This window comes from Nothobranchius furzeri, chromosome 3, assembly GCF_043380555.1.
Source record: "Nothobranchius furzeri strain GRZ-AD chromosome 3, NfurGRZ-RIMD1, whole genome shotgun sequence".
NCBI lineage: Eukaryota > Metazoa > Chordata > Actinopteri > Cyprinodontiformes > Nothobranchiidae > Nothobranchius > Nothobranchius furzeri.
Window position 1 is genome coordinate 16,054,885 of NC_091743.1, and position 17,014 is coordinate 16,071,898.

Sequence of the window (17,014 nt, forward strand, 5' to 3'; positions counted from 1 at the left end):
GAACTTGTTTTCACACAAATGAACCCAGAATGATGTGAAATTGTGCTTCGTGCATCATAATTCTGGGTGCAATTTAAAAACCATAAGTGCTAATGACTCCATTCCTTTTTGAGGTTGTAGGGGCTGTTGATTGGAGTACACTAAAACAAACATGATCTCTCTAGGACATTCTGAAGCCAAGTTATAAGCCCTCAAAGGTTTAACTGGACTACTTTAAAGTGACACCAGGCCCGGTGACCTTTGGGACATGGTTTTACCCCCTATAGGAATGTGCGATCATCTTGAAACGTTCAGATCACTTACAACTCAATAGATTCTACCTTCTTGTAGCGTTTCAGCCTGATTTGACCTTGTTTTCACACAAATGGACCCAGAATGATGTGAAATTGTGCTTCGTGCAACATAATTCTGGGTGCCATTTACAAACCTTGAATGCTAATCACTCCATTCCTTTTTGTGGTTGTAGGGGCTGTTGATTGGAGTACACTAAAACAAACCTGATTTCTCTAGGACATTCAGAAGCCAAGTTATAAGCCCACAAAGGTGTAACTGGACTACTTCTTTAAATTGACACCAGATCCTGTGACTTTTGGGACATGGTTTGACCCCCTTAGGAAAGCGCTATCATCATGAAACGTTCAGAACACTTACAACTCAATAGATTCTACCTTCCTGTAACATTTCAGCCTGAATGGACCTTGTTTTCACACAAATGAACCCAGAATGATGTGAAATTGTGCTTCGTGCAACATAATTCTGGGTGCCATTTAAAAACCATAAGTGCTAATGACTCCATTCCTTTTTGAGGTTTTAGGGGCTGTTGATTGGAGTACACTAAAACAAACCTGATCTCTCTAGGATATTCAGAAGCCAAGTTATAAGCCCTCAAAGGTGTAACTGGACTACTTCTTTAAAGTGACACCAGGCCCGGTGACCTTTGGGACATGGTTTGACTCCCAATAGGAATGTGCGATCATCATGAAACGTTCAGATCACTTACAACTCAATAGATTCTACCTTCTTGTAACGTTTCAGCCTTATTGGACCTTGTTTTCACACAAATGGACCCAGAATGATGTGAAATTGTGCTTCGTGCAACATAATTCTGGGTTCCATTTACAAACCATAAGTGCTAATGACTCCATTCCTTTTTGTGGTTGTAGGGGCTGTTGGTTGGAGTACATTAAAACAAACCTGATCTCTCTGGGACATTCAGAAGCCAAGTTATAAGCCCACAAATGTGTAACTGGACTACTTCTTTAAATTGACACCAGATCCGGTGACCTTTGGGACATGGTTTGACCCCCTTAGGAAAGTGCTATCATCATGAAACGTTCAGATCACTTACAACTCAATAGATTCTACCTTCCTGTAACGTTTCAGCCTGATTGGACCTTGTTTTCACACAAATGAACCCAGAATGATGTGAAATTGTGCTTAGTGCAGCATAATTCTGGGTGCCATTTAAAAACCATAAGTGCTAATGACTCCATTCCTTTTTGAGGTTGTAGGGGATGTTGACTGGAGTACACTAAAACAAACCTGATCTCTCTAGGACATTCAGAAACCAAGTTATAAGACCACAAATGTGTAACTGGACTACTTCTTTAAATTGACACCAGATCCGGTGACCTTTGGGACATGGTTTGACCCCCTTAGGAAAGTGCTATCATCATCCTGAAACGTTCAGATCACTTACAACTCAATAGATTCTACCTTCCTGTAACGTTTCAGCCTGATTGGACCTTGTTTTCACACAAATGAACCCAGAATGATGTGAAATTGTGCTTCGTGCAACATAATTCAGGGTGCCATTTAAAAACCATAAGTGCTAATGACTCCATTCCTTTTTGTGGTTGTAGGGGCTGTTGATTGCAGTATACTAAAACAAACCTGATCTCTCTAGGACATTCAGAAGCCAAGTTATAAGTCCACAAAGGTGTAACTGGACTACTTCTTTAAATTGACACCAGATCCGGTGACCTTTGGGACATGGTTTGACCCCCTTAGGAAAGTGCTATCATCATGAAACGTTCAGATCACTTACAACTCAATAGATTCTAACTTCCTGTAACATTTCAGCCTGATTGGACCTTGTTTTCACACAAATGAACCCAGAATGATGTGAAATTGTGCTTCGTGCAACATAATTCTGGGTGCCAGTTAAAAACCATAAGTGCTAATGACTCCATTCATTTTTGAGGTTGTAGGGGCTGTTGATTGGAGTACACTAAAACAAACCTGATCTCTCTAGGACATTCAGAAGCCAAGTTATAAGCCCTCAAAGGTGTAACTGGACTACTTCTTTAAAGTGACACCAGGCCCGGTGACCTTTGGGACATGGTTTTACCCCCTATAGGAATGTGCGATCATCTTGAAACGTTCAGATCACTTACAACTCAATAGATTCTACCTTCTTGTAGCGTTTCAGCCTGATTGGACCTTGTTTTCACACAAATGGACCCAGAATGATGTGAAATTGTGCTTCGTGCAACATAATTCTGGGTGCCATTTACAAACCTTGAATGCTAATGACTCCATTCCTTTTTGTGGTTGTAGGGGCTGTTGGTTGAAGTACATTAAAACAAACCTGATCTCTCTGGGACATTCAGAAGCCAAGTTATAAGCCCACAAATGTGTAACTGGACTACTTCTTTAAATTGACACCAGATCCGGTGACCTTTGGGACATGGTTTGACCCCCTTAGGAAAGTGCTATCATTATGAAACGTTCAGATCACTTACAACTCAATAGATTCTACCTTCCTGTAACGTTTCAGCCTGATTGGACCTTGTTTTCACACAAATGAACCCAGAATGATGTGAAATTGTGCTTAGTGCAGCATAATTCTGGGTGCCATTTAAAAACCATAAGTGCTAATGACTCCATTCCTTTTTGAGGTTGGAGGGGATGTTGATTGGAGTACACTAAAACAAACCTGATCTCTCTAGGACATTCAGAAGCCAAGTTATAAGCCCACAAATGTGTAACTGGACTACTTCTTTAAATTGACACCAGATCCGGTGACCTTTGGGACATGGTTTGACCCCCTTAGGAAAGTGCTATCATCATCCTGAAACGTTCAGATCACTTACAACTCAATAGATTCTACCTTCCTGTAACGTTTCAGCCTGATTGGACCTTGTTTTCACACAAATGAACCCAGAATGATGTGAAATTGTGCTTCGTGCAACATAATTCAGGGTGCCATTTAAAAACCATAAGTGCTAATGACTCCATTCCTTTTTGTGGTTGTAGGGGCTGTTGATTGCAGTATACTAAAACAAACCTGATCTCTCTAGGACATTCAGAAGCCAAGTTATAAGTCCACAAAGGTGTAACTGGACTACTTCTTTAAATTGACACCAGATCCGGTGACCTTTGGGACATGGTTTGACCCCCTTAGGAAAGTGCTATCATCATGAAACGTTCAGATCACTTACAACTCAATAGATTCTAACTTCCTGTAACATTTCAGCCTGATTGGACCTTGTTTTCACACAAATGAACCCAGAATGATGTGAAATTGTGCTCCGTGCAACATAATTCTGGGTGCCAGTTAAAAACCATAAGTGCTAATGACTCCATTCCTTTTTGAGGTTGTAGGGGCTGTTGATTGGAGTACACTAAAACAAACCTGATCTCTCTAGGACATTCAGAAGCCAAGTTATAAGCCCTCAAAGGTGTAACTGGACTACTTCTTTAAAGTGACACCAGGCCCGGTGACCTTTGGGACATGGTTTTACCCCCTATAGGAATGTGCGATCATCTTGAAACGTTCAGATCACTTACAACTCAATAGATTCTACCTTCTTGTAGCGTTTCAGCCTGATTGGACCTTGTTTTCACACAAATGGACACAGAATGATGTGAAATTGTGCTTCGTGCAACATAATTCTGGGTGCCATTTACAAACCTTGAATGCTAATGACTCCATTCCTTTTTGTGGTTGTACGGGCTGTTGATTGGAGTACACTAAAACAAACCTGATTTCTCTAGGACATTCAGAAGCCAAGTTATAAGCCCACAAAGGTGTAACTGGACTACTTCTTTAAATTGACACCAGATCCTGTGACTTTTGGGACATGGTTTGACCCCCTTAGGAAAGTGCTATCATCATGAAACGTTCAGGTCACTTACAACTCAATAGATTCTACCTTCCTGTAACATTTCAGCCTGATTGGACCTTGTTTTCACACAAATGAACCCAGAATGATGTGAAATTGTGCTTCGTGCAACATAATTCTGGGTGCCATTTAAGAACCATAAGTGCTAATGACTCCATTCCTTTTTGTGGTTGTACGGGCTGTTGATTGGAGTACACTAAAACAAACCTGATCTCTCTAGGAAATTCAGAAGCCAAGTTATACGCCCTCAAAGGTGTAACTGGACTACTTCTTTAAAGTGACACCAGGCCCGGTGACCTTTGGGACATGGTTTGACCCCCTATAGGAATGTGCGATCATCATGAAACGTTCAGATCACTTACAACTCAATAGATTCTACCTTCTTGTAGCGTTTCAGCCTGATTGGACCTTGTTTTCACACAAATGGACCCAGAATGATGTGACATTGTGCTTCGTGCAACATAATTCTGGGTGCCATTTACAAACCATAAGTGCTAATGACTCCATTCCTTTTTGTGGTTGTAGGGGCTGTTGATTGGAGTACATTAAAACAAACCTGATCTCTCTAGGACATTCAGAAGCCAAGTTATAAGCCCACAAATGTGTAACTGGACTACTTCTTTAAATTGTTACCAGATCCGATGACCTTTGGGACATGGTTTGACCCCCTTCGGAAAGTGCTATCATCATGAAACGTTCAGAACACTTACAACTCAATAGATTCTACCTTCCTGTAACGTTTCAGCCTGATTGGACCTTGTTTTCACACAAATGAACCCAGAATGATGTGAAATTGTGCTTCGTGCAACATAATTCTGGGTGCCATTTAAAAACCATAAGTGCTAATGACTCCATTCCTTTTAGAGGTTGTAGGGGCAGTTGATTGGAGTACACTAAAACAAACCTGATCTCTCTAGGACATTCAGAAGCCAAGTTATAAGCCCACAAAGGTGTAACTGGACTACTTCTTTAAATTGACACCAGATCCGGTGACCTTTGGGACATGGTTTGACCCCCTTAGGAAAGTGCTATCATCATGAAACGTTCATATCACTTACGACTCAATAGATTCTACCTTCCTGTAACATTTCAGCCTGATTGGACCTTGTTTTCACACAAATGAACCCAGAATGATGTGAAATTGTGCTTCGTGCAACATAATTCAGGGTGCCATTTAAAAACCATAAGTGCTAATGACTCCATTCCTTTTTGAGGTTGTAGGGGCTGTTGATTGGAGTACACTAAACAAACCTGATCTCTCTAGGATATTCAGAAGCCAAATTATAAGCCCTCAAAGGTGTAACTGGACTACTTCTTTAAAGTGACACCAGGCCCGGTGACCTTTGGGACATGGTTTGACTCCCTATAAGAATGTGCGATCATCATGAAACGTTCAGATCACTTACAACTCAATAGATTCTACCTTCTTGTAACGTTTCAGCCTTATTGGACCTTGTTTTCACACAAATGGACCCAGAATGATGTGAAATTGTGCTTCGTGCAACATGATTCTGGGTTCCATTTACAAACCATAAGTGCTAATGACTCCATTCCTTTTTGTGGTTGTAGGGGCTGTTGGTTGGAGTATACTAAAACAAACCTGATCTCTCTAGGACATTCAGAAGCCAAGTTATAAGCCCACAAAGGTGTAACTGGACTACTTCTTTAAATTGACACCAGATCCGGTGACCTTTGGGACATGGTTTGACCCCCTTAGGAAAGTGCTATCATCATGAAACGTTCAGATCACTTACAACTCAATAGATTCTACCTTCCTGTAACATTTCAGCCTGATTGGAACTTGTTTTCACACAAATGAACCCAGAATGATGTGAAATTGTGCTTCGTGCATCATAATTCTGGGTGCAATTTAAAAACCATAAGTGCTAATGACTCCATTCCTTTTTGAGGTTGTAGGGGCTGTTGATTGGAGTACACTAAAACAAACATGATCTCTCTAGGACATTCTGAAGCCAAGTTATAAGCCCTCAAAGGTTTAACTGGACTACTTTAAAGTGACACCAGGCCCGGTGACCTTTGGGACATGGTTTTACCCCCTATAGGAATGTGCGATCATCTTGAAACGTTCAGATCACTTACAACTCAATAGATTCTACCTTCTTGTAGCGTTTCAGCCTGATTTGACCTTGTTTTCACACAAATGGACCCAGAATGATGTGAAATTGTGCTTCGTGCAACATAATTCTGGGTGCCATTTACAAACCTTGAATGCTAATCACTCCATTCCTTTTTGTGGTTGTAGGGGCTGTTGATTGGAGTACACTAAAACAAACCTGATTTCTCTAGGACATTCAGAAGCCAAGTTATAAGCCCACAAAGGTGTAACTGGACTACTTCTTTAAATTGACACCAGATCCTGTGACTTTTGGGACATGGTTTGACCCCCTTAGGAAAGTGCTATCATCATGAAACGTTCAGAACACTTACAACTCAATAGATTCTACCTTCCTGTAACATTTCAGCCTGAATGGACCTTGTTTTCACACAAATGAACCCAGAATGATGTGAAATTGTGCTTCGTGCAACATAATTCTGGGTGCCATTTAAAAACCATAAGTGCTAATGACTCCATTCCTTTTTGAGGTTTTAGGGGCTGTTGATTGGAGTACACTAAAACAAACCTGATCTCTCTAGGATATTCAGAAGCCAAGTTATAAGCCCTCAAAGGTGTAACTGGACTACTTCTTTAAAGTGACACCAGGCCCGGTGACCTTTGGGACATGGTTTGACTCCCAATAGGAATGTGCGATCATCATGAAACGTTCAGATCACTTACAACCCAATAGATTCTACCTTCTTGTAACGTTTCAGCCTTATTGGACCTTGTTTTCACACAAATGGACCCAGAATGATGTGAAATTGTGCTTCGTGCAACATAATTCTGGGTTCCATTTACAAACCATAAGTGCTAATGACTCCATTCCTTTTTGTGGTTGTAGGGGCTGTTGGTTGGAGTACATTAAAACAAACCTGATCTCTCTGGGACATTCAGAAGCCAAGTTATAAGCCCACAAATGTGTAACTGGACTACTTCTTTAAATTGACACCAGATCCGGTGACCTTTGGGACATGGTTTGACCCCCTTAGGAAAGTGCTATCATCATGAAACGTTCAGATCACTTACAACTCAATAGATTCTACCTTCCTGTAACGTTTCAGCCTGATTGGACCTTGTTTTCACACAAATGAACCCAGAATGATGTGAAATTGTGCTTAGTGCAGCATAATTCTGGGTGCCATTTAAAAACCATGAGTGCTAATGACTCCATTCCTTTTTGAGGTTGTAGGGGATGTTGACTGGAGTACACTAAAACAAACCTGATCTCTCTAGGACATTCAGAAACCAAGTTATAAGACCACAAATGTGTAACTGGACTACTTCTTTAAATTGACACCAGATCCGGTGACCTTTGGGACATGGTTTGACCCCCTTAGGAAAGTGCTATCATCATCCTGAAACGTTCAGATCACTTACAACTCAATAGATTCTACCTTCCTGTAACGTTTCAGCCTGATTGGACCTTGTTTTCACACAAATGAACCCAGAATGATGTGAAATTGTGCTTCGTGCAACATAATTCAGGGTGCCATTTAAAAACCATAAGTGCTAATGACTCCATTCCTTTTTGTGGTTGTAGGGGCTGTTGATTGCAGTATACTAAAACAAACCTGATCTCTCTAGGACATTCAGAAGCCAAGTTATAAGTCCACAAAGGTGTAACTGGACTACTTCTTTAAATTGACACCAGATCCGGTGACCTTTGGGACATGGTTTGACCCCCTTAGGAAAGTGCTATCATCATGAAACGTTCAGATCACTTACAACTCAATAGATTCTAACTTCCTGTAACATTTCAGCCTGATTGGACCTTGTTTTCACACAAATGAACCCAGAATGATGTGAAATTGTGCTTCGTGCAACATAATTCTGGGTGCCAGTTAAAAACCATAAGTGCTAATGACTCCATTCATTTTTGAGGTTGTAGGGGCTGTTGATTGGAGTACACTAAAACAAACCTGATCTCTCTAGGACATTCAGAAGCCAAGTTATAAGCCCTCAAAGGTGTAACTGGACTACTTCTTTAAAGTGACACCAGCCCCGGTGACCTTTGGGACATGGTTTTACCCCCTATAGGAATGTGCGATCATCTTGAAACGTTCAGATCACTTACAACTCAATAGATTCTACCTTCTTGTAGCGTTTCAGCCTGATTGGACCTTGTTTTCACACAAATGGACCCAGAATGATGTGAAATTGTGCTTCGTGCAACATAATTCTGGGTGCCATTTACAAACCTTGAATGCTAATGACTCCATTCCTTTTTGTGGTTGTACGGGCTGTTGATTGGAGTACACTAAAACAAACCTGATTTCTCTAGGACATTCAGAAGCCAAGTTATAAGCCCACAAAGGTGTAACTGGACTACTTCTTTAAATTGACACCAGATCCTGTGACTTTTGGGACATGGTTTGACCCCCTTAGGAAAGTGCTATCATCATGAAACGTTCAGGTCACTTACAACTCAATAGATTCTACCTTCCTGTAACATTTCAGCCTGATTGGACCTTGTTTTCACACAAATGAACCCAGAATGATGTGAAATTGTGCTTCGTGCAACATAATTCTGGGTGCCATTTAAGAACCATAAGTGCTAATGACTCCATTCCTTTTTGAGGTTGTAGGGGCTGTTGATTGGAGTACACTAAAACAAACCTGATCTCTCTAGGAAATTCAGAAGCCAAGTTATACGCCCTCAAAGGTGTAACTGGACTACTTCTTTAAAGTGACACCAGGCCCGGTGACCTTTGGGACATGGTTTGACCCCCTATAGGAATGTGCGATCATCATGAAACGTTCAGATCACTTACAACTCAATAGATTCTACCTTCTTGTAGCGTTTCAGCCTGATTGGACCTTGTTTTCACACAAATGGACCCAGAATGATGTGACATTGTGCTTCGTGCAACATAATTCTGGGTGCCATTTACAAACCATAAGTGCTAATGACTCCATTCCTTTTTGTGGTTGTAGGGGCTGTTGATTGGAGTACATTAAAACAAACCTGATCTCTCTAGGACATTCAGAAGCCAAGTTATAAGCCCACAAATGTGTAACTGGACTACTTCTTTAAATTGTTACCAGATCCGATGACCTTTGGGACATGGTTTGACCCCCTTCGGAAAGTGCTATCATCATGAAACGTTCAGAACACTTACAACTCAATAGATTCTACCTTCCTGTAACGTTTCAGCCTGATTGGACCTTGTTTTCACACAAATGAACCCAGAATGATGTGAAATTGTGCTTCGTGCAACATAATTCTGGGTGCCATTTACAAACCATAAGTGCTAATGACTCCATTCCTTTTTGAGGTTGTAGGGGCTGTTGATTGGAGTACACTAAAACAAACCTGATCTCTCTAGGACATTCAGAAGCCAAGTTATAAGCCCACAAAGGTGTAACTGGACTACTTCTTTAAATTGACACCAGATCCGGTGACCTTTGGGACATGGTTTGACCCCCTTAGGAAAGTGCTATCATCATGAAACGTTCAGATCACTTACAACTCAATAGATTCTACCTTCCTGTAACATTTCAGCCTGATTGGACCTTGTTTTCACACAAATGAACCCAGAATGATGTGATATTGTGCTTTGTGCAACATAATTCTGGGTGCCATTTAAAAACCATAAGTGCTAATGACTCCATTCCTTTTTGAGGTTGTAGGGGATGTTGATTGGAGTACACTAAAACAAACCTGATCTCTCTAGGATATTCAGAAGCCAAGTTATAAGCCCTCAAAGGTGTAACTGGACTACTTCTTTAAAGTGACACCAGGCCCGGTGACCTTTGGGACATGGTTTCACCCCCTTAGGAAAGTGCTATCATCATGAAACGTTCAGATCACTTACAACTCAATAGATTCTACCTTCCTGTAACGTTTCAGCCTGATTGGACCTTGTTTTCACACAAATTAAGCCAGAATGATGTGAAATTGTGCTTCGTGCAACATAAGTCAGGGTGCCATTTAAAAACCATAAGTGCTAATGACTCCATTCCTTTTTGTGGTTGTAGGGGCTGTTGATTGGAGTATACTAAAACAAACCTGATCTCTCTAGGACATTCAGAAGCCAAGTTATAAGCCCACAAATGTGTAACTGGACTACTTCTTTAAAGTGACACCAGATCCGGTGACTTTTGGGACATGGTTTGACCCCTATAGGAATGTGCGGTCATCTTGAAACGTTCAGATCACTTACAACTCAATAGATTCTTCCTTCTTGTAGCGTTTCAGCCTGATTGGACCTTGTTTTCACACAAATGGACCCAGAATGATGTGAAATTGTACTTCATGCAACATAATTCTGGGTGCCATTTACAAACCATAAGTGCTAATGACTCCATTCATTTTTTTGGTTGTAGGGGCTGTTGATTGGAGTAAATTAAAAGAAACCTGATCTCTCTAGGACATTCAGAAGCCAAGTTATAAGGCCTCAAAGGTGTAACTGGACTACTTCTTTAAAGTGACACCAGGCCCGGTGACCTTTGGGACATGGTTTGACCCCCTTAGGAAAGTGCTATCATCAAGAAACGTTCAGATCACTTACAACTCAATAGATACTACCTTCCTGTAACATTTCAGCCTGATTGGACCTTGTTTTCACACAAATGAACCCAGAATGATGTGAAATTGTGCTTCGTGAAACATAATTCTGGGTGCCATTTAAAAACCATAAGTGCTAATGACTCCATTCCTTTTTGAGGTTGTAGGGGCTGTTGATTGGAGTACAGTAAAACAAACCTAACCTCTCTAGGACATTCAGAAGCCAAGTTATAAGCCCACAAAGGTGTAACTGGACTACTTCTTTAAAGTGACACCAGGCCCGGTGACCTTTGGGACATGCTTTTACCCCCTATAGGAATGTGCGATCATCTTGAAACGTTCAGATCACTTACAACTCAATAGATTCTACCTTCTTGTAGCATTTCAGCCTGATTGGACCTTGTTTTCACACAAATGGACCCAGAATGATGTGAAATTGTGCTTCGTGCAACATAATTCTGGGTGCCATTTACAAACCATAAGTGCTAATGACTCCATTCCTTTTTGTGGTTGTAGGGGCTGTTGAATGGAGTACATTAAAACAAACCTGATCTCTCTAGGACATTCAGAAGCCAAGTTATAAGCCCACAAATGTGTAACTGGACTACTTCTTTAAATTGACACCAGATCCGATGACCTTTGGGACATGGTTTGACCCCCTTAGGAAAGTGCTATCATCATGAAACGTTCAGATCACTTACAACTCAATAGATTCTACCTTCCTGTAATGTTTCAGCCTGATTGGACGTTGTTTTCACACAAATGAACCCAGAATGATGTGAAATTTTGCTTCGTGCAACATAATTCTTGGTGCCATTTACAAACCATAAGTGCTAATGACTCCATTCCTTTTTGTGGTTGTAGGGGCTGTTGATTGGAGTACATTAAAACAAACCTGATCTCTCTAGGACATTCAGAAGCCAAGTTATAAGGCCTCAAATGTGTAACTGGACTACTTATTTAAAGTGACACCAGGCCCGGTGACCTTTGGGACATGGTTTGACCCCCTTAGGAAAGTGCTATCATCATGAAACGTTCAGATCACTTACAACTCAATAGATACTACCTTCCTGTAACATTTCAGCCTGATTGGACCTTGTTTTCACACAAATGGACCCAGAATGATGTGAAATTGTGCTTCATGCAACATAATTCTGGGTGCCATTTAAAAACCATAAGTGCTAATGACTCCATTCCTTTTTGTGGTTGTAGGGACTGTTGATTGGCGTATACTAAAACAAACCTGATCTCTCTAGGACATTCAGAAGCCAAGTTATAAGCCCACAAATGTGTAACTGGACTACTTCTTTAAATTGACACCAGATCCGGTGACCTTTGGGACATGGTTTGACCCCCTTAGAAAGTGCTATCATCATGAAACGTTCAGATCACTTACAACTCAATAGATTCTACCTTCCTGTAACGTTTCAGCCTGATTGGACCTTGTTTTCACACAAATGAACCCAGAATGATGTGAAATTGTGCTTCGTGCAACATAATTCTGGGTGCCATTTAAAAACCATAAGTGCTAATGACTCCATTCCTTTTTGTGGTTGTAGGGGCTGTTGATTGGAGTATACTAAAACAAACCTGATCTCTCTAGGACATTCAGAAGCCAAGTTATAAGCCCACAAAGGTGTAACTGGACTACTTCTTTAAATTGACACCAGATCCGGTGACCTTTGGGACATGGTTTGACCCCCTTAGGAAAGAGCTATCATCATGAAACGTTCAGATCACTTACAACTCAATAGATTCTACCTTCCTGTAACATTTCAGCCTGATTGGACCTTGTTTTCACACAAATGACCCCAGAATGATGTGAAATTGTGCTTCATGCAACATAATTCTGGGTGCCATTTACAAACCATAAGTGCTAATGACTCCATTCCTTTTTGTGGTTGTAGGGGCTGTTGATTGGAGTATACTAAAACAAACCTGATCTCTCTAGGACATTCAGAAGCCAAGTTATAAGCCCACAAAGGTTTAACTGGACTACTTCTTTAAATTGACACCAGATCCGGTGACATTTGGGACATGGTTTGACCCCCTTAGGAAAGTGCTATCATCATGAAACGTTCAGATCACTTACAACTCAATAGATTCTACCTTCCTGTAACATTTCAGCCTGATTGGACCTTGTTTTCACACAAATGAACCCAGAATGATGTGAAATTGTGCTTCGTGCAACATAATTCTGGGTGCCATTTAAAAACCATAAGTGCTAATGACTCCATTCCTTTTTGAGGTTGTAGGGGCTGTTGATTGGAGTACACTAAAACAAACCTGATCTCTCTAGGATATTCAGAAGCCAAGTTATAAGCCCTCAAAGGTGTAACTGGACTACTTCTTTAAAGTGACACCAGGCCCGGTGACCTTTGGGACATGGTTTGACTCCCTATAGGAATGTGCGATCATCATGAAACGTTCAGATCACTTACAACTCAATAGATTCTACCTTCTTGTAACGTTTCAGCCTTATTGGACCTTGTTTTCACACAAATGGACCCAGAATGATGTGAAATTGTGCTTCGTGCAACATAATTCTGGGTTCCATTTACAAACCATAAGTGCTAATGACTCCATTCCTTTTTGTGGTTGTAGGGGCTGTTGGTTGGAGTACATTAAAACAAACCTGATCTCTCTAGGACATTCAGAAGACAAGTTATAAGCCCACAAATGTGTAACTGGACTACTTCTTTAAATTGACACCAGATCCGGTGACCTTTGGGACATGGTTTGACCCCCTTAGGAAAGTGCTATCATCATGAAACGTTCAGATCACTTACAACTCAATAGATTCTACCTTCCTTTAACGTTTCAGCCTGATTGGACCTTGTTTTCACACAAATGAACCCAGAATGATGTGAAATTGTGCTTAGTGCAGCATAATTCTGGGTGCCATTTAAAAACCATAAGTGCTAATGACTCCATTCCTTTTTGAGGTTGTAGGGGATGTTGATTGGAGTACACTAAAACAAACCTGATCTCTCTAGGACATTCAGAAGCCAAGTTATAAGCCCACAAATGTGTAACTGGACTACTTCTTTAAATTGACACCAGATCCGGTGACCTTTGGGACATGGTTTGACCCCCTTAGGAAAGTGCTATCATCATGAAATGTTCAGATCACTTACAACTCAATAGATTCTACCTTCCTGTAACGTTTCAGCCTGATTGGACCTTGTTTTCACACAAATGAACCCAGAATGATGTGAAATTGTGCTTCGTGCAACATAATTCAGGGTGCCATTTAAAAACCATAAGTGCTAATGACTCCATTCCTTTTTGTGGTTGTAGGTGCTGTTTATTGGAGTATACTAAAACAAACCTGATCTCTCTAGGACATTCAGAAGCCAAGTTATAAGCCCACAAAGGTGTAACTGGACTACTTCTTTAAATTGACACCAGATCTGGTGACCTTTGGGACATGGTTTGACCCCCTTAGGAAAGTGCTATCATCATGAAACGTTCAGATCACTTACAACTCAATAGATTCTAACTTCCTGTAACATTTCAGCCTGATTGGACCTTGTTTTCACACAAATGAATCCAGAATGATGTGAAATTGTGCTTCGTGCAACATAATTCTGGGTGCCATTTAAAAACCATAAGTGCTAATGACTCCATTCCTTTTTGAGGTTGTAGGGGCTGTTGATTGGAGTACACTAAAACAAACCTGATCTCTCTAGGACATTCAGAAGCCAAGTTATAAGCCCTCAAAGGTGTAACTGGACTACTTCTTTAAAGTGACACCAAGCCCGGTGACCTTTGGGACATGGTTTTACCCCCTATAGGAAAGTGCGATCATCTTGAAACTTTCACATCACTTACAACTCAATAGATTCTCCCTTCTTGTAGCGTTTCAGCCTGATTGGACCTTATTTTCACACAAATGGACCCAGAATGATGTGAAATTGTGCTTCGTGCAACATAATTCTGGGTGCCATTTACAAACCTTGAATGCTAATGACTCCATTCCTTTTTGTGGTTGTAGGGGCTGTTGATTGGAGTACACTAAAACAAACCTGATTTCTCTAGGACATTCAGAAGCCAAGTTATTAGCCCACAAAGGTGTAACTGGACTACTTCTTTAAATTGACACCAGATCCTGTGACTTTTGGGACATGGTTTGACCCCCTTAGGAAAGTGCTATCATCATGAAACGTTCAGATCACTTACAACTCAATAGATTCTACCTTCCTGTAACATTTCAGCCAGATTGGACCTTGTTTTCACACAAATGAACCTAGAATGATGTGAAATTGTGCTTCGTGCAACATAATTCTGGGTGCCATTTAAGAACCATAAGTGCTAATGACTCCATTCCTTTTTGAGGTTGTAGGGGCTGTTGATTGGAGTACACTAAAACAAACCTGATCTCTCTAGGATATTCAGAAGCCAAGTTATAAGCCCTCAAAGGTGTAACTGGACTACTTCTTTAAAGTGACACCAGGCCCGGTGACCTTTGGGACATGGTTTGACTCCCTATAGGAATGTGTGATCATCATGAAACGTTCAGATCACTTACAACTCAATAGATTCTACCTTCTTGTAACGTTTCAGACTTATTGGACCTTGTTTTCACACAAATGGACCCAGAATGATGTGAAATTGTGCTTCGTGCAACATAATTCTGGGTTCCATTTACAAACCATAAGTGCTAATGACTCCATTCCTTTTTGTGGTTGTAGGGGCTGTTGGTTGGAGTACATTAAAACAAACCTGATCTCTCTAGGACATTCAGAAGACAAGTTATAAGCCCACAAATGTGTAACTGGACTACTTCTTTAAATTGACACCAGATCCGGTGACCTTTGGGACATGGTTTGACCCCCTTAGGAAAGTGCTATCATCATGAAACGTTCAGATCACTTACAACTCAATAGATTCTACCTTCCTGTAACGTTTCAGCCTGATTGGACCTTGTTTTCACACAAATGAACCCAGAATGATGTGAAATTGTGCTTAGTGCAGCATAATTCTGGGTGCCATTTAAAAACCATAAGTGCTAATGACTCCATTCCTTTTTGAGGTTGTAGGGGATGTTGATTGGAGTACACTAAAACAAACCTGATCTCTCTAGGACATTCAGAAGCCAAGTTATAAGCCCACAAATGTGTAACTGGACTACTTCTTTAAATTGACACCAGATCCGGTGACCTTTGGGACATGGTTTGACCCCCTTAGGAAAGTGCTATCATCATGAAATGTTCAGATCACTTACAACTCAATAGATTCTACCTTCCTGTAACGTTTCAGCCTGATTGGACCTTGTTTTCACACAAATGAACCCAGAATGATGTGAAATTGTGCTTCGTGCAACATAATTCAGGGTGCCATTTAAAAACCATAAGTGCTAATGACTCCATTCCTTTTTGTGGTTGTAGGTGCTGTTGATTGGAGTATACTAAAACAAACCTGATCTCTCTAGGACATTCAGAAGCCAAGTTATAAGCCCACAAAGGTGTAACTGGACTACTTCTTTAAATTGACACCAGATCTGGTGACCTTTGGGACATGGTTTGACCCCCTTAGGAAAGTGCTATCATCATGAAACGTTCAGATCACTTACAACTCAATAGATTCTAACTTCCTGTAACATTTCAGCCTGATTGGACCTTGTTTTCACACAAATGAATCCAGAATGATGTGAAATTGTGCTTCGTGCAACATAATTCTGGGTGCCATTTAAAAACCATAAGGGCTAATGACTCCATTCCTTTTTGAGGTTGTAGGGGCTGTTGATTGGAGTACACTAAAACAAACCTGATCTCTCTAGGACATTCAGAAGCCAAGTTATAAGCCCTCAAAGGTGTAACTGGACTACTTCTTTAAAGTGACACCAAGCCCGGTGACCTTTGGGACATGGTTTTACCCCCTATAGGAAAGTGCGATCATCTTGAAACGTTCAGATCACTTACAACTCAATAGATTCTACCTTCTTGTAGCGTTTCAGCCTGATTGGACCTTGTTTTCACACAAATGGACCCAGAATGATGTGAAATTGTGCTTCGTGCAACATAATTCTGGGTGCCATTTACAAACCTTGAATGCTAATGACTCCATTTTTTTTTGTGGTTGTAGGGGCTGTTGATTGGAGTACACTAAAACAAACCTGATTTCTCTAGGACATTCAGAAGCCAAGTTATAAGCCCACAAAGGTGTAACTGGACTACTTCTTTAAATTGACACCAGATCCTGTGACTTTTGGGACATGGTTTGACCCCCTTAGGAAAGTGCTATCATCATGAAACGTTC